Raw genomic sequence first — 19,751 nt, 5'->3', positions numbered from 1 at the left:
AGCTGCATATGAATGGATAAAACCCTAAATTGTGTATCAAAGTTTGAGAATTAAAATTCAGCATAGACCAAAACACAGTTCCCAGTCTAGCCACTGGGTGGTACACATATGGGACAGATCCAAATAGCATTGCAAAGACTATAAAAGCTTAACCAACATCGGAACTACAACCAACGTAAAACTGGTGGGAACTGATGCCCTGAGCCCATCATTATCAATGATCTGATAAAACAAATACATAGACATCTCCACAGCATTTAAACAAGACTCAGAACCTCAAAACACAATATTCCAAATGTCTAGAATATGATCTGAAATCACTCAGCACATAAAGAATCAGGAAATTATCAGCTCAATTAGGAAAAGACAATCAACAGGTACCAACAATCAGGTGAGGCATATTGGACATAGACAAAGGCTTTAGAACAGCTATTATATTCTATCATATACTGAGCATTAAAAAAAAAAAAAGAAAAAAAGTTAAAAAAAAAAAACAGCTATTATAAAAATTCCCAAAGAAATGAGGGCAAACACTCTTGAAATGAATGGAGACACTGACAGCTTAAACATAGAAATAGAAGACATAGACAACCAAACGAAAATTTTAACAATGAAAAATACAATAACAACAACAACAAAAATTTTAAGCCACTTTCCTAAATCTATCAATTGGAAATCTGGGAAGACAAGCTTTTCTTTTAACAGGGACCACTCCTTTTGATAGTCAACTCTATTAATCATTAACACCTCAGTGGTAACTATTTGAATCAGATGGATTTTTTTTCCCCTAGTGATACTAACTGAAAAGAAATTGTCTTTGAACTTTGCCACAACTTTAGTCATCCCTTTGTAATAAAGTGCCCATAGCTGGCATTCAATGAGTGTTAAGAAAACTTAATAAACAGAAATAAATAGAATAAAAGCATAAGTCTTTATGAGACAGAGAAAACAAGTTAAGTAAAATGTGACTGCTAGATACAAAATAGGCCCACTATTATAAAAGATATGCTTAATATACTGTAACACTCACGGCATGCTGTTTCTTTAAAATGAAATGAATAGGTAACTCTATAGGTCTTTTTTTTTTTTTTTTTTTTAAAGGAGAAGAGTTCTTGCCATGTTGCCCAGGCTGGCCTTGAACCCCTAACCTCAAGGATCCTCCCACCTCAGCCTCCTCAGTAGCTTGGACTACAGGAACATACCACTATGCCTGGCTCCCTAAATCATATTTAAGTGTTTAAAAACATTGTTCTTAAATCAATGAATTTAATAAGTATTATACTAAAAACCAAGAAAAAGCATGCTATGTACAACTTTAAATCCAAATGGATTTCATTTTTGCTATTATATTAGCAAATTATCACAGAAATTTATTTATACTTAATGGATAGTTTAAAAATAGATTTTAATAAGTAGATGTAATTTCAGAAAAGTTCAGATGTTTGCTCTGTTTGCTCTACATAGTAAAAAAGAAGAATTTCAGAAAAGGGTCAAGATTAGAAAACATGAAAATCAACTGACTTACGGTTCAAAAAAAGGAGATAGCCCTTGGGTTCTAGACTTGGAGTTACATTTATAGAACCACTATATTACTACTTTAAATTTTAAAGATATTTATTGCTAAAAAACAGAAAACCTCAAAATTCTTCAAAGCACTAAAATGGCTTGAGCCAATTAAGCTGATCACAAATTTCCATATATATGTACACTGCAAGAATGTATAAACATGTTCATTTCAGATTTACTAGTCCATTTAATCAAGAAAGTTGAACATCTGGAGATCAGGAAAATCCTAATTAAAACCACAATGAGATACAACTTCACACCCACTAGGACAGCTATAATAAAAAACACAGATAATTAAACTCCAAGGACATAGGGAAATTGAAACCCTCATACACTATTCATTGAAATGTAAAATGGCAGCCACTTTGGAAAATAGTCTGGCAGTTCCTCAAAAAGTTAAATGAAAAGTTACTATACGACTCAGAAACTCCATCCAAGGTATATATCCAATGAAATGGAAATGTATGTCACAGCAATGGAAACAAATGTTCATAGCAGCATTATTTATAATAACAAAAAGTGGAAATAACATAAATATCCATTAACTGATGAAATAAAATGTTGTATATATCCATACAATGAAATATTATTCAACAATAAAAAGGAATAAAGGACTGATACATGTTTTGAAGATTCATCTAAGAAGCCAATCACAGAAAACCACAATTCCATTTATATGAAATGACTAGAATAGCAAAATCTATATAGACAGAAAGAAAGTAGATTAGGATATTAGTTAGACAAAGGCTGGGAGAGGAGAGGATGAAGAAGACAGGGATGACTGTTAAAGTGTGTAAGGTTTCTTTTGAATACACAACTTTACGACATGCTAAAAGCCTCTGAATTGTATACTTTAAAAGTATGAATTGTGTGACATGTAAATTGTAGCTCAATAAAAGCTTTTAAGAAAAAAAAACGCAATTTTTTTACAGCAAAAGACTGGTATATGTAACAAAGTTGGCTAAACACACTTTGCTGAGTACTGCTCCTATTAAAGCTTTTTATTTCTCAACTAAAATTTCTGAAAGTCAAATATAACAAAAAAGAAAGATGGGAAAAGTAGTTCAAGATAAACCTTCATGTTAAGTATTATATACTTTACTGTTTTCTAAAAAGCATCAAAACATCTCTACAGCTTCTGCCATTTGGAAATTAAGAAATTATTCTTCAAAGGTAAAATACTAGTAAAGTTGTCACCCATACATAAAATAACTTAGGCAAACTACTTTATCTACTATTAGGTCCCATCAGCAGTGCAAACTATAAAATGATTCTTAAAAGTATAAACCAGGCCAGGTGCAGTAGCTCATGCCTGTAATCCCAGCACTTTGGGAGGCCAAGGCGGATGGATCATGAGGTCAAGAGATCGAGACCATCCTGGTCAACATGGTGAAACCCCGTCTCTACTAAAAATACAAAAAATTATATGTGAGCATAGTGGTGCACTTGTGGTTCCAGCTACTTGGGGGGCTAAGGCAGGAGGATTGGTTGAGCCCAGGAGTTCGAGATTGCAATGAGCTATGATTGCACCACTGCACTCCACCTGGGGCAACAGAGCGAGACTGTTTCAAATACATATATATGTATTTTTTGTAATTAAAAACTATTTGAAAAACTAAACTCTAACCAGATTCTTCAAAAAAGTGAAAACACATTTTCAGGGATACTACTGACTTGATTCTAAAAAGACTATCTCAGCGTCTTCCATTTGAGGCAAGAGAAGAAACCAATTCTTAATTAAGCCTGATTTCCCCTACTCCTGAGATCAATAGCTTCCTATAGATAGAATTTTATATTTATATTTTCCCGTTGTTATTAATGGTAATTAACAACATGGAAATGGTATGGTTAAAAGTCACCCTCATTCTACTTCTGATACTTTATCTTTCTTGGTTTGAATTCACTTCAGCCTGGGTGACAGCACAAGACCCAGTCTCAAAAGAAAAAAAGAATCTTGTATCATAGTACTCTATGTTGCAAGAAATATTTACATAGTCATAATATTGTAAATAACACTGGCAACCAAAAATTATGATGTAATTGCACTGGATTTTGTGGGGAAGGGATGTAAGAAAGTTAAATACGTATCTCTTCTACAACTGCAAAGCAAAAGATAAGTTTAAAATTAATTTTAAAATAACAGTAAAGGGCCAGGCACAGTGGCTCACACCTGTAAACCCAGCACTTCGGGAGGCTGAGGCTGGCAGATCACTGGAGCCTAGCAGTTCAACACCAGCCTGGGCAACAGAGCAAAATCCTGTCTCTACAAAAAAATACAAAAATTAGTCAGGCATTGTGGCACATGCCTGTAGTCCCAGCTACTAGGGAGGCTGAGGCAGGAGGATTGCTTGAGCCTGGGAGGCAGAAGTTGCAGTGTGTCAAGATCACACCATTGCACTCCAGCCTAGGTGACTACAGTGAGTTGAGATTATGCCATTGGATTTTAGGCTGAGTGACAGAGTAAAACTCTGTCTCCAAAAAAAGAAAAAAAGGAAAAAAAAGTAAATAATAATATTAGAACTAAATGGAGGTATGTACCAAAAGCAACTACTAGAAACTGGTTGCCTCTGGAACCCTGATAAAATTGAGCTAGGCAAGGATAGGAACTCTTGTTTTCACTAACTCTTTTTGATTCTACTTTAACTATGTGCATATGTCACTTTGATAAAATAAGTAAATAAATAAGATTTTTTTTTTTTTTTTTGTTTTTTGAGACGGAGTTTCACTCATGTTACCCAGGCTGGATTGCAATGGCGCGATCTCGGCTCACCGCAACCTCCGCCTCCTGGGTTCAGGCAATTCTCCTGCCTCAGCCTCCCGAGTAGCTGGGATTACAGGCACGCGCCACCATGCCCAGCTAATTTTTTGTATTTTTAGTAGAGACGGGGTTTCACCATGTTGACCAGGATGGTCTCGATCTCTTGACCTCGTGATCCACCCGCCTCGGCCTCCCAAAGTGCTGGGATTACAGGCTTGAGCCACCACGCCCGGCCAATAAATAAGATTTATTTGCAAAATAGGTAATGCATTTCCTACTGATACATAGATTCACTGTAAATCAAAGACTGCATTTCATCACACCTTCTGCCCTGGTAACCTGATTTCAGGTCCTTATTTGATACCATGTTTTTTTTTCTTTTTTTCTTTTGAGATGGAGTTTTGCTCTTGTTGCCCAGGCCTGAATGGAATGGCGCAATCTTGGCTCACTGCAACCTTCGCCTCCCAGGTTCAAGAAGTTCTCCTGCCTCAGCCTCCTGAGCACCTGGGATTACAGGCATTCACAACCATGTCTGGCTAATTTTTGTATTTTTGGTAGAGACGGGGTTTCACCATGTTGGCCAGGCTGGTCTTGAACTCCTAACCTCTGGTAATCCACCCACCTTGGCCTCCCAAAGTGCTGGGATTACCGGCATGAGCCACTGTGCCTGGCCATGGTTTATTTTCTCATTCTACTGGGACTTAATACGTATAGCAGCAGCACATATTTGTGGATCTCAATATGAGATACTCAGTAAGATGTTTATTTCTTTTAGGTTCTCTCAAAGAACCACCAAAGGAAAATTCATGCACACAGTATAAAATATCCTCCCTGAACAGACTTACCACGTTTTATGAAAATAAAACTAGTTATTTCCACAAGATGTTCTGAGTTATATTTATATAGATTACTATCCTGCCAAGATATTTTATTGTTAAAAAATAAACACTTTATGAAGTTAAACAGTTCTCAGTCATATGTGGATGCTAAAAAAGTTGATCTCATAGAAGTAGAGAATAGAATAGTGGTTACTAGAGGCAAGGAAGGGGATGTGGCGGAAGTGATAGCTAAAAGTTATGTATAGAAAAGTACAGCCAAACAGGAGGAATAAGTCGTAGCATGCTATAGCACTATAGGGCGACTATAATTAACAACAATTGGTTGTATATTTTTAAATAGCTAGAAGAACAGATTTTTGAATGTTCCCAACACGAAAAGATGATACATGTTTGAGATGATGGATATACTGATGGCCATGTGTAGTGGCCTATTTGACATTATATACACTTATATAAATATCACACTGATGGCAGTGGAGGGCCACTGACATCATGCCAGCTGCAACAGGAAGACATAGGTGGTAGTGGCAGAAGCAGCTGCAGGAACAGTAATGGTAGCAGTGGGTCCCCTGTGCTCCATGTCCCCAAGGCAGCCGACTGCACCACTGTCACTGTGGGGGGAGGGGGGCAGAAAAGGGGAGGTAGAGCTGGGCCTGGGGCAGTGCCCCACTCCACAAAAGCAGCGGGACCCAGGGACAAGTGACAGCATCCCCTACTACCTCAGGACCCAGGCTGAGCTGCCCACCAGCAGAAAAGCAGCACACTTGGGCAGGAGGGGCAGGCAGAGAAGGTCCCAGCAAGGACCTGGAGCCCCAACCCAAGCTGCAGGGAGTTGCGGCCAGGGCTGCCTGCACGCTCCAGGGAGTGAGCAGAAGCCCCGCCCTCTCAGGTGCAGGACCCGGATATCTCTGGACTCTGCACTTTCAGGGGTCCAGGAAGGCCCCCCTGCCCCGATTCTCCCGATTCCCAGCGCCTGCTCCGATCTTGGAGTAGGATTGAGGCCAAACCCAGGTACTGTCATAGCCCAGCCAGGTATGTTGACACTCAGTGCCCTGCCGCCTCAGTCCCCTCTGAACTTTGGGCACCAACAAGCAGGACAGGGGAGTCAATGGGGGATTAGTGCAGCTTGGTGCTGGCCTGCAAGTGGCACAATTATGGCTCATTGCAGCCTCAATTTCCCAGGCTCAATCAATCCTCCAGCCTCAGTTTCTCAAGCAGCTGGGACTACAGGAACATGTCATCACGCCTGGCTAATATTTGCATTTTTTTTCTTTTTTTTTTTTTTTAGAGACGGGGTCTCACTGTGTTGGCCAGGCTAGAGATTTTCTAAAAGCTTAGTAAAACCCAAATATAACTTCATATCCTAAGGGAAAAAGCAGAGTTCCAAATTTATAATTGGGCATTTCTTCTTTTAACTATCCCAACTTTCCCAGTCTAACCCCAGCCCTCACGCTTTGCCCCTCAGTTTCTGGCAAGTTTCCAAGTCAATGGTAGACCATCATAATTTAACTGTACGTGTAACTTTTCTAATTTCAGTCAAGCTAGTCATATACCTAAATTCCTACAATTCTGATCAAAGTTTTAGAGGGTTTTTTGTCTCAAAACTTAAGTGACTAGGAAAAGATCATTAAGTAAATAATGAAGTTAGAACCAAAATACAAATACCCTAACAAAGATAGAAAAGGAAATGATAGTTCTGTCCAATCATCAACTTTGATATTCCAGGCTTACTTTCCTAAATAGTGTTCAGTATTCTTCCTGAAAAATCCAAAATGTATACTTAATGTTTTATCAACTTTTGTGGAACAATTGAAGTACAATAAAACTACACATATTTAGGCGGGGTGTAGTGGCTCACACCTGTAATCCCAGCACTTTGGGAAGCCAAGGCAGGTGGGCTGCTTGAGCCCAGCAGTTCAAGACCAACCTGGGCAACATGGCAAAACCCTATCTCTACAAAAATACAAGTTATCCAGGCAAAAATACAAGTTAGTGGTGTGCACCTGTAGTCCCAGCTTCTCAAGAGGCTGAGGCAGGAGGATCACTTGAGCCTGAGGAGGTCGAGGCTTCAGTGAGCCATGATCATGCTACTACACTCCAGCCTGGGTACCAGAGTAAGACCCCGTCTCAAAAAAAAAAAAAAGAAACTTTAATATTAAAAAATCTGTACACATTTAAAGTATACAACTGAGGTCAGGCACAGGGGCTCATGCCTATAATCCTAGCACTGCAAGGGCTGCCTGAGCTCAAGAGTTCAAGACCAGTTTGGGCAACATGGCAAAACCCCATCACTACAAAAAATAAATACAAAAAACTAGCTGGGCATGGTGGTGCACACCTGCAGTCCCAGATACTCAGGAGGCTGAGGCACAAGAATTGCTTGAACCCAGGAGGTGAAGGTTGCGGTGAGCAGAGATCATGCCAATGAACTCCAGCCTGGGTGATAGAGCAAGATACTGTCTCAAAAATAAAATAAGTATATAATTGATCAGTTTTGTCATGCACATATACCAGTCACTAAACACAATGAAGAAAATAAAAACCAAACATTTCTATTACCTCAAAAGTTTACACTGGGCCAGGCGTGATGGCTCATGCCTGTAATCCCAGCACTTTGGGAGGCCAAGGCAGGCGGATCACCTGAGGTCAGGAGTTTGAGACCAGCCTGGCCAACATGGTGAAACCCCATCTCTACTAAAAACACAAAAAATTAGCTGGGTGTGGTGGAGGGCACCTGTAATCCCAGCTACTCGGGAGGCTGGGGCAGGAGAATGGCTTGAACCCGGGAGACGGAGGTTGTAGTGACCTGAGATCACACCATTGCACACCAGCCTGGGCAACAAGAGCAAAACTCCGCCTCAAAAAAAGAAAAAGAGTTTACTCTGTCCCTATGTAATCTACCATTTCCCTTTCCTCCTGCACCAACACCAGCACCCAGTCTCTGGGCAAGCTTCCTTTCACAATAGTTTGGATTTCCTAGAATTTTATATGAATGGAATCTTAAGCATGCATGCTATTTTTGCCTGGCTTAATTTAATCAGCATAATGATTCTGAAATTCATTTATGTTGTTGTATATATCAATAGAGCTTCCTTTTTTCTTTTATTTTGAGATGTAGTCTCACACTGTTGCCAGGGCTGGAGTGCAACAGCACAGTCTCAGCTCACTTGCAACCTCTGCCTCCTGGGTTCAAGCAATTCTCCTGCCTCAGCCTCCTGAGTAGCTGGGATTACAGGTGCCCGCCAACACGCCCGGCTAATTTTTTGTATTTTTAGTAGAGACAGGGTTTCACTATGTTGGCCAGGCTGGTGTTGAACTCCTGACCCCATGTTCCGCCCACCTCAGCCTCCCAAAGTGCTGAGATTACAGGTGTGAGCCACCACACCTGGCCAGAGCTTCCTTTTTATCATTGAATCATCTAATAAAATTTTACAAAGAAGGAAAAGGAAAATCCTCATTGTGAAAACATCTTATTCTATTTCTAGTAAACAGAGCTTACATTTTCAATATATTTCTATTTCAAAAGGGAGAATGTCAAAGAAAGACTGCTCAATGAAAAAAATACTGATATCATAATATTTAAGGAAAAATAAAAACAAAGATTTACTTCAATTACAGTAGATCCCTGAACAACACAGAAGCTGGGCGTTACTCCCCTCAAAGTTGAAAATCTGAGTATAACTTTGGACTCCAGAAAAATGTAACTACTAATAGCCTGACAATCAGAAGGCTTACCAAAAACATAAACAGCTGATAACACATATATGCTTTCTACATTGTATTCTTACAATAAAGCGGAGAAGAAAAATGTTAATAAGAAAATCATTTTCTACTGACCAATAGTAGCAAAGAAAGAAGAAAGAAAGAAAATTATAAGGGCAGGAAATGATGGCTCATGCCTGTAATATCCCAGCACTTTGGAAGGCTGAGGCAGGCAGATCACTTGAGGTCAGGAGTTTGAGACCAGCCTGGTAAACATGGTGAAACCCCTGTCTCTACTACAAATACAAAAATTAGCCGGGTGTGGTGGCATGCACCTGTAATCCCAGCTACTTGGGAGGCTGAGGCAGGAGAATTGCTTTAACCCAGGAGGTGGAGGTTGCAGTGAGCCAAGATTATGCCACTGCACTCCCGCCTGGGCGACACAGTGAGACTTTATCACAAAAAATAATAATAATAGAGAAACGTAAGAAAGAAAAGAAGGAAGGAAGGAAGAAAGGGAGGGAAGGAGGGAAAGAAAAAAGAGAAGAAATGAGGGAAGGGGGAGAAAGAGGGGAGGGAAGGAAAAGAAAATCATAAAAAAGAGAAAATACATTTTCTGTTCTATACTGTATTTATCATAAGTTTATGTCATCTGTTTACAGCAAAAATCATCTGTCTGAAGTGGCAGGCAACCACAGCTGCAGTTCTCAATCTGCTTTACATATCAAACAATTCAGTTTTTTCCTGCCATGATTTTTCTCTGCTTCTTGGCAACATTTCCAGGATCACAAGTGGCACTTGATATGGGTCACATGTTTTATTCAAGGTTTAGGGTACTGCACTAAGCACACTAAAAAATATGCGAGAAACACAAGAGATCACTTTTACTGTGATATGCCATTAACTGGAAAGATGAATGCTCACATACAGATTATTGGCACCTCAGATACTTGTAATACTTGAGTTTACTGTAAAAACAACAAGAGGTGGCTGTGCAATTATTACAATAATATAAATTAGTTAATTTTATGCAGTTATGTTTTAATACTACATTTTTCTGTTTGCTTGCATTTTTTCTGACTACAAATGATGCCATGTACCATCTGTGTTTGTATGCACAAATTTTGATAAATTTTAATTTTTAATAATAGATGCATATATTTTATGGTAGAACCTGATAAAATAAACTAATATCTACTTATATTTTATGCTTTTACAACATACCTATCTCAGTTTTTTTATGTTTCTAGACTATGTGGTTCATCTGTGGCTTTTTCAAATTGTTGCAAATCTCCAAAAATTTTTCCAATATATTCACTGAAAAAGAATCTGTGTATAAGTAGACCTGCGCTGTTCAAATCTATGTTGTTCAAGGGTCAACTGTATCTAGCTTTAGCAGCTCAATATACAGAGACAGGGTTTCACCATGTTGGCCAGACTGGTCTCAAACTCCTGAACTCATGATCTGTCCACCTCAGCCTCCCGAAGTACTGGGATTACAGGTGTGAGCCCCCACGCCCGGGCACATTTTTTAATTTAATAGTTGCTAACATTTTTTGCTAATTTTAGAGACGTTGCCCAGACTGGAGTGCGTGGCATGACCACTGCAGCCACAATCTCCCAGGCTTAAGTGATCCTCCCATCTCAGCTTCCCAAGTATCTGGGACTACAGATGTGTACAACACCCAGATAATTTTTTTCTTTTTTTTTTTTTTTTTTTTCAGAAAGGAGGGCTCACTATATTGTCAGGGCTGTTCTTAAACTCCTGGGCTCAAGGAATCCTTGAGATTCCAAAAAGTGCTGGAATTACAGGCATGGAGCCACCACACCTGGCCCTCCATTTGTATCCTTGCCTCAGTCCCTGCAAATATTAAGTATGTGTCTGTCTGTCTTCATCCAAACACCCACTTATTCCTACACATAAAATCTTTCTTCTATGCATAAAATATCTCCATTCCTAACAAAGACTTCTGCAAAGTCCTATCCAGTTCCTACATTCAGGTCTGAGGTCACTATGTGATTTTCAATTCTCTCCACTAAGTCTAAAGGTGACTCATTGTGGTCTGATGACCTATAAACTAAAACGCAAGTTGTACCTCTTCCTTTACATGTATTATGCAATGGTGAAGTAGAAAAAAAATGTATCTACAATGGAAATTTCCATTCAGAAAAGGGAAAAGTGGAAAACATAGGGTAGTCATGAAGGTAAACTGCCAGGGCAAGAGAGGACGTTTCTTGGTCAGCCCAGTTACAAGTCCACGTTTTGCTCCCTGAGAGAAAATCCCTGTCTACAGTCCTCCCTGGCCCTTAGCCTTATTCCTTAGCAATTATTTTTCAAGAAGTAGGCAATGGGTCATATGCTTTTGTTGGAGGTCATACAGATCTTGTGGTTGCACTGAATTAATACATCTATAACCAAATTCAGATAAATTTTATCAGCTAAATTTTGGCAGAGTTTGTAACACTGCCAGTTATAAACTTACCCTTATTTTGCCTTATAATACCAATTAATGATAGAAATTTCTCATAAAGACTCACTTGTATAGGATTCCAACTGTTTTTATTGTCTACTACACTAGACATGTCAGTAGTTCAGTTAATACACCAAGAATTTGAAATAAGTAATTATACATAAGTTATCTTCTATAAGAGTGTTTTTTAGTACAAATTACTTCTTTGACATTTGACATACCACTTAGAACATCCATAATCTATGTAATATTCTTTATGTAAAGTTTTCTACAAGGAGTTCCCTAGTCCCATTATGCTTAACTGTATGTTAGATCTTCTATTATAAACTCTGTTTTTCAATAACTTATGAAGCCGTTTAAATTTGCTCTAGCTTAAAACTTGACAATTAAGGACAATCAAGATAACAACCCATTTTTTTTTTTGAGACAGAATCTCAGTCTGTCGCCCAGGATGGAGTGCAGTGGTGCAATCTTGGCTCACTGCAACCTCCGCCTCCCCAGTTCAAGTGATTCTCCTGCCTCAGCCTCCAGAATAACTGAGACTACAGGCACCCATCACCACGCCTGGCTAATTTTTGTATTTTTAGTAGAGACGGGGTTTCACTATGTTGGCCAGGCTGGTCTTGAACTCCTGACCTTGTCATCTACCTGCCTCGGCCTCCCAAAGTGCTGGGATTACAGGCGTGAGCCACCGCACCCAGCTTTAATGCACATATTTTTTAAAGTTCACATACATTTACGAAAAGAGAGTAATACACTCTGTTGTACTGTCATCTTACAGAACCCTTGGAATTTTTTTTTGTCCTGTCTTACAAAAAGAAACGCATTAAGACAATGAAATTTAAGAACTAGCATGGGCTGGGCATGGTGGCTCACGCCTGTAATCCCAGCACTTTGGGAGGCTGAGGCGAGTGGCTCATGAGGTCAAGAGATCGAGACCATCTTGGCCAACATGGTGAAACCCTGTCTCTACTAAAAATACAAAAAATTAGCCAGGCATGGTGGCACATGCCTGTAATCACAGCTACTTGGGAGACTGAGGCAGGAAAATCACTTGAACCCAGGAGGCGGAGGTTGTGGTGAGCTGAGAACGCGCCATTGTACTCCAGACTGGGCAACGAGAGCAAAACTCTGTCTCAAAAAAAAAAAAAAAAAAAAAAAGCTAGCATGAATGTTACGCTATGAACAAAAAGAGAGGCAGTCAACATAATGTACTAATGAATATTTCAAAGATTCTAGTTACAGGGAAAGATTTCAAACCAGTATCCTGCTGGTTGTTCTGACAGCTATAATGTCAAGATCAAGATTTATCATAACAAAGAAAAAAGCTGCTTTTCTCTAGATAATATAAACATGTTAGTCATTTTATTATATTACAACAGTCAATGATTAATAGTACCAAGAGCTATCAATGACTAGAGTTACCAAGAAAGTTGTTAGCCCATAATGCTAGTAAGTGACAAAAAGGGATTTAATCAATAATACAGATCAACTAACATCAAAGAAACCAAATATAAATCACTATTCTGTAATACTCTCCTTAAACCTAGGCTATCTGGTAAATATGCAGGTCCCCAGTCAGAGGAGATCTAAACACAACATAACTACTTCAGCATTCACTCCCTACTAATCAGCTGTTTGTTTTATGTGATGTTGATCACTATGTCTAAAAACACTCCAGAATCTAATATGGCTTTTGATTAATATATGCAGTTTCCTCTAATCTAGAAAAAGGTTAAGTGTTTAAAGATTGCAAAGTCAGCAAAGCTAACTAACTTCAGGTCTCCTCATCTCCTGGTTGTCTTGGTCATCCTTTTAATAGAATTTTGTAGAATACAACTACTAAATACAACTACCAAAAAGAAAGCATTAATAAATATTCGCTAAGTTTATACAATATGCACAGCCCTCTGGGGCATATTTTTTTTTAAGTCATAAAGTCTGCCCATCAACAATAATAATTTTGGCTGGACATGGTAGCTCACAGCTGTAATCCCAGCTCTTTGGAAGGCTAATGCAGGAGGACTGCTTGAGCCCAGGAGTTTGAGACCAACTTGGGCAATATGGCGAGACCCCGTCTCCACAAAAAATAAATAAATTGATTAACTGGCAATGGTGGCACATTCCTGTGTCCCATCTACTTGGGACGATGAGGTGGGAAAATTGCTTGATCCTGAGAGGTTGAGGCTGCAGTGAGCCATAATCGCGCACTGCACTCCAGCCTGGGAGACGGAGTGAGACCGTCTCAAGACTTACAGGAACAAGATTAGACAAGACATACATGAACAATTAGTGAATGAGCCATTATCTAATAAAAATATTGTGCTACATACTACAGATGCAGGCTCTAATGCTTGAAAGAAAGTTTAGAATGGGAGAAAAACAATGTCGGCCAAAATTGTCAGGCACAGTGGCTCATGCCTTGTAATCCAGCACTTTGGGAGGCTGGGAAAGGCAGAAAACTTGAACTCAAAAGTTCAAGCCCAGCTCGGGGAACATGGTGAAACCCGATCTCCACAAAAAATATAAAAAATTGGCCGAGTGTGGAGGCACGTGGCATAATTTCAGCTACTTTGGAGGCTGAGGCAGGAGAATCGTTTAAACCTGAAAGCTGGAGGTTGTTGGCAGTGAGCCAAGATTGCGCCATGCACTCCACTATGGGTGACAGAGCAAGACTCTATCTCAAAAAAAAAAAAAAAAAAAAAAAAAAAACTACATAGAAATGTTTTGTTATTAAATTTGTTTGAGGGGAGTAGATGTTCTGAGGAGGTGGCACCATAAAGAAAATAAAAACACTAGACAATTCAGAGTTGGTGAGGCCAGGCTCATATCTGAAATCCCAACACTTTGGGAGATGAAGGTGGGAGGATCATTTGAGCTCAGGAGTTCGAAACCAGCCTGAGCAAGATGGCAAAACCCCATCTCTACAAAAAATACAAAAAGTAGGTGGATGTGGTGGCATGTGCCTATAAGTCCCAGCCACTTGGGGGGTGCTGGGGCAGGAGAACTGCTAGAGCCCAGGAGGTTGAGACTGGAGTGAGCCATGTTTATGCCACTGTACTCTAGCTTAGGTGACAAAGTAAGACCATGCCTTAGAAAAAAAAAAAAAAAGATATACTTCTGAGAAAATACTACAGATTAATTATAGAAGTACCAAATCCTTCTTAATACTTTACAATTTACACAACAGAGTATATGTACTAATCAATATCTGCATACACATAGTATCCCTCCTCAATTAAATAATCCTAGGTCAACAAATAATAAGGAAAAAGAAGTTCATCATCATCATTAAACATATTCACAAAATTTCTATGTGTTTAATACTTTATTAGAGTTTACACAAAAAATGTTAAATACACTGAAACTGAAACAAAGTTACTGTTGTGACTTTTACAATTTAAAATTAAGATCCCTCTTATAAAGCAATTACTTTAATTTTTCTAACCAATGATGACTCTTAATAGTCCAAAGGACAGGGAAAGAGTCTTAAAACAGTCTGGAACAAAATAAAGTTTATGAAATGATGTAGAAAGCCTGAACAGGTGTTACTCCTAACTTTAAAATGAGAAAAGGCTAGATAAACCATCCTATCACATTTCCTGAGTCCATCAAGGAGCAACCAAATGCCCGGAGATCTCAGGAAGAAGAGCTCCCTCCAAGGAAAGACAGGATGTATGCACTGATATCCAATAGCAAGCATATGAGAAAAATGTAGCTGCCATACAAGTGAGAAAAAAATCAGCTAAAAATTTCCCAAAATGCCACTCATCTACTCTCTACCTCTAGTGATGTGGCTATTCTAGCCATTTCCTGTAAGTGGAGTCATATAACATACGATTTTTTATATTTGGCTTCTTTGTCTTAGCATAAATTTTTTTTTTTTTTTTTTTTTTGAGACGGAGTTTTGCTCTTGTTACCCCGGCTGGAGTGCAATGGCGCGATCTCGGCTCACCGCAACCTCCGTCTCCTGGGTTCAGGCAATTCTCCTGCCTCAGCCTCCTGAGTAGCTGGGATTACAGGCACGCACCACCATGCCCAGCGAATTTTTTGTATTTTTAGTAGAGACGGGGTTTCACCATGTTGACCAGGATGGTCCCGATCTCTTGACCTCGTGATCCACCCGCCTCGGCCTCCCAAAGTGCTGGGATTACATGCTTGGGCCACCGCGCCCGGCCTAGCATAATATTTTGTTTTGTTTTTTCCAGTGTTCAGTTTCCTTTAATGACCCCTATCTCCCTGAAGGGCAGGTGCAGACAGCTAGGCGATGGCAAGAGATGTTAACTTGAAGAGCTTGCCCTGATTGAAGACTTCCCACATGCTGGAAGGCCCCCTCCCAGGAAAAGTGCTCTCGAACCAGAGTCTGGGTCTCCTCGCTACCAGGATCCGGGTGCGGCCATGTGTATGACTCGTAGTCTACCTGCCAATCTGGACTCAGCGGAAAGGCAAGCACCTTGCCTTGGAAGACCCAGATTCCAGAAATGGAGCTGCTATTGTTGGTTCCAAAGAGGATGACACTGGCGAAGGCATTCTTCCTCAGCTTGTCCAGTCGCTGGAACATTCTAATGATGAGATTGCAGCTCATGAAGGTCTGAGTAAGTTCTTCAGGGAAAGGATACTCCGAGTAACGCAGGGACCAGCCGTCCTTATCGAAGTGCTCCCAGAAATATGGCAGTGCCGCATAGTGTGTCATCACTGGACTACTTGCACTTAAATTCATCCAACACAAAGGTACTCTTGAGCAGGTGAGCGAAGGGGTCCTTGACCTTGGGTTCAGCGGCCAGCGCCTGCTGACATTCATCAGTACACCTAGGTACTGGCTGGCGGCACTATATCGCTATCAGCAAAGCTCGCCCACTGCACCACCTGGGCTGCTGCCTCTGGAGTACTTCCCCGCAGAACCTCATTGCTTACATAGCAGGCAGTGGCATTGCTCTCAAACACACAGAATCCATCGTCACCCTCAAATGCTGGAAACTTGCCAGCAGGAAATTGGTGGAGAAATTCAGAAACGCAGTTGGTATGGCCAAAGTGGAAGTGGGGTGGTGCAGAGTGCATGCAAACCTGAGCCCCTGCACTGAGCAGCGATGAGGACCTTGAAGGCCCTCCAGTTTTCAGGATATGTGCACAGGATCCCAGCCACCATGGTGATTCCGCAAAGAAATGTGTTAAAGGTTCATCCATGTTTTGAAGGTTCATCCATGCTGTGACAGACACATGCTTGAAAACTTCATTCCTTTTTTTTGTTAACAAATACTGTAATATTCCATTGTACAAATATACTACATTTTGTTTAGTTGATCGGTATTTTTTTTGTGCCCTGAAAACTACAAAACATCCTTGAAAGAAACTAAAAATCTAAATAAATGGGGAGACATTTTAATTTCATAGGCCATAAGACATAATATTAAGATAGCAATATTCCACAGATTCAGTGAAATCCCTATGAAAATTTGTTCTTTTTTTTTTTTTTTTTTTTGAGATAGATTTTTTTTCTTGTTGCCCAGGCTGGAGTGAAATGGCACTATCTTGGCTCACTGCAACCTCTGCCTCCCAGGTTCAAGCAATTCTCATGCCACAGCCTCCCAAGTAGCTGGGATTACAGGCACACATCACCACACGTGACTTATTTTGTATTTTTATTATTTATTTATTTTGACACAGAGTCTCACTCAGTCACCAAGGCTGGAGTATTGTGGCACGATCTCAGCTCACTGCAACCTCTACCTTCCAGGTTCAAGTGATTCTCATGTCTCAGTCTTCCGAGTAGCTGGGATTACAGGCGTTCACCACCACACCTGGCTAATGTTTTTTGGTGTTTTTAGTAGAGATGGGGTTTTACCATGTTGGTCAGGATAGTCTGCAACTCCTGACCTCAAATGATCTGTCCGCCCCAGCCTCCCAAAGTGCTGGGATTACAGGCATAAGTCACAATGCCTGGCCTTAATTTTGTATTTTAGTAGAGACAGGGTTTCATCATGTTGACCAGGCTGTTCTCAAACTCCTGACCTCAGGTCATCCACCTGTGTTGGCCTCCCAAAGTGCTGGGATTACAGGAGTGAGCTACTGTGCCTGGTCTCAACTGTCTTTTTTGCAGAAATTTGACAAACTGATCCCAAAATTCATATGGAAATGCAAGAGACCCAGAATATCCGAAACAATCTTGAAACAGTAAAACAAAGTTGGAGAAATGAAATTTTCTAATTTCAAAGAGTAAATCTTACTACAAAGCTACAGTAATCATGACAAGGGGATACTGGCATATGGTAGGAATATAAATAAATGGACTATGCTTTGAGAGGCCGAGGTGGGCCGATCACGAGGTCAGGAGTTTGACACCAGCCTGGTCAACATGGTGAAACCTCGTCTCTACTAAAAATACAAAAAATTAGCCAGGCGTAGCTGTAATCCCAGCTACTCAGGAGGCTGAGTCAGGAGAATCGCTTGAACCTGGGTGGCAGAGGTTGCAGTGAACCAAGACTGCACCACTGCACTCCAGCCTGGGTGACAGAGCGAGATTCCGTCTCCAAAACGAAACAAAACAAAAACAAAATAAATCAATGGACTAGACTCTAGAAATGAAACCTTACAGTTATTGTCAAAGGGTGCTAGGACAGTTGAAGACACACATACAAGAATGAAGTTTGACCCGTCATGCCATATTTAAAAACTGGTATTCATCTGGGCACAGTGGCACATGCCTGTAATCCTCAGCACTTGGGAGGCTGAGGTGGGTGGTTCACCTGAGGTCAGGAGTTCAAGACCGGCCTGGCCAACATGGTGAAACCCTGTGTCTACTAAAAATACAAAAATTAGCTAGGCATAGTGGTGGTGCCTGTAATCCCAGCTACTTGGGAGGGTGAGGCAGGAGAATGGCTTGAACTCTAGAGGTGGAGGGTGCAGTGGCACAATCTTGGCTCACTGCAACCTCCCCTGGGAAAAAGAGTGAGACTCTGTCTCAAAAAAAAAAGAAAAAAAAAAAAAAAACTCGCATTAATAGATGATATATAAATGTAATAGCAAAAACTATAAAACTCATAGAGGGAAACATAAGTAAATCTTTGCAGCCTTGGGTTAAGCAATGGTTTCTCAGATATTTAACTAAAAATTACAAGTGATAAAAGAGAAAACAGATGAACCAGACTTCATCAAAATTTAAAACTTTTGTGTTTCAAAAAGCACTGTCCAGAGAGTGAGAAGATAACCTACAGAAGTGGGGAAAACATTTGCAAATCATGTCTTTTAAGGGACTTGTATCTAGTCCCTTAAAAGGGACTATATATCTACATATATAGACCTTTACATATGATCCAAAGAGATGAATCAGATATGCTGACCTAAATTTTTCCCAATATCATGAATACACTGGGACTGACAGTTCTGACTTTAAGAAAGGGGCTAAGGTAAAAGAAAGACTAAAGTTCATATATATTTGAATTTTGAAGCATTTTATGTTAATATGAACTTAGTTTAAGTCTCTTTCTCAATTGACAACTTATATTACCATATTAAATTACTAGTTATATCCTAAAATGAAAAATTCTAAATTCCAAGTTTTTATATTATACTAGCACTTAAGAAAAACAGGTTAAAAAAAAAAATAGGAGGCTCCTGAGGTAGGAGGCTTCCTTAAGCCCAACAATTCGAGTCCAGCCTGGGCAACATAGTGAGACACTGTCTCTAAAATAATACAATAAAAGTTTACTATTTTGTAGTTATATACACAGATGTACATTTTGTCATTCTAAATGTGAAATAGAAACGAATAAAATGTATTGGCTGGATACGGAGGCTCACACCTGTAATCCCAGCACTTTGGGGAACAGAGGCAGGTAGATCACCTGAGGTCAGGAGTTCAAGGTGGAGGTTGCAGTGAGCCAAGATCATTCCATTGCACTCCAGCCTCAGTGACAAGAGCAAAACTCCATTTCAAAATTTTTTAAATAGTACGATAAATTTATACTGAAACAGAGAACCCAATAAACAGACTCAGAAAAAATGTCAATCCTATCATAAATCTGAAATAATGGCAGAACAAGAAAGAGTGTAATTTTACACAATATATGTAAGAGAAATAATTCAATATATATCCCACACCAAAAGAGCAAAAAATAAAACACTCCACAAAACCAAAAACAATGCAGGTGCGTGCCACTACGCCCCGCTAATTTTTTGTATTTTTAGCAGAGATGGGGTTTCACCATATTGGCCAGGTTGGTCTAGAACTCCTGACCTCATGATTCAACCACCTTGACCTCCGAAAGTGCTGGGATTACAGGCATAAGCCACTGCACCTGGCCATAATTTTTATTATCTTATAATATTTATTCTTTTTTTTTTTTTTTTTTTTTTTTTTTTTTTTTTGAAGCTTGTTTCGCTATTGTTCCCAACGGGGGGAGGAAGGGTGCGAGACGG

General features: G+C 39.8%; 1 protein-coding gene and 1 pseudogene across 5 annotated transcripts in view; both read right to left on the bottom strand.

Moving 5' to 3' along the window:
- The window catches only part of USP32 (ubiquitin specific peptidase 32), a 241,596-nt gene that overhangs the window by 166,846 nt on the left and 54,999 nt on the right, over positions 1 to 19,751 (bottom strand). The window lies entirely within an intron of this gene.
- LOC116553335 lies at positions 15,542 to 16,611 on the bottom strand (annotated as a pseudogene). The gene has a single exon (XR_004269709.1). The product of XR_004269709.1 is annotated as an elongation factor 1-gamma pseudogene (transcript).

Source organism: Sapajus apella, unplaced genomic scaffold (assembly GCF_009761245.1).
Source record: "Sapajus apella isolate SASKATOON/1434 unplaced genomic scaffold, GSC_monkey_1.0 scaffold12, whole genome shotgun sequence".
Lineage (NCBI taxonomy): Eukaryota > Metazoa > Chordata > Mammalia > Primates > Cebidae > Sapajus > Sapajus apella.
The sequence above is the reverse complement of the archived record's forward strand: the minus strand, read 5'-3'. Positions and strand labels throughout refer to the sequence as shown.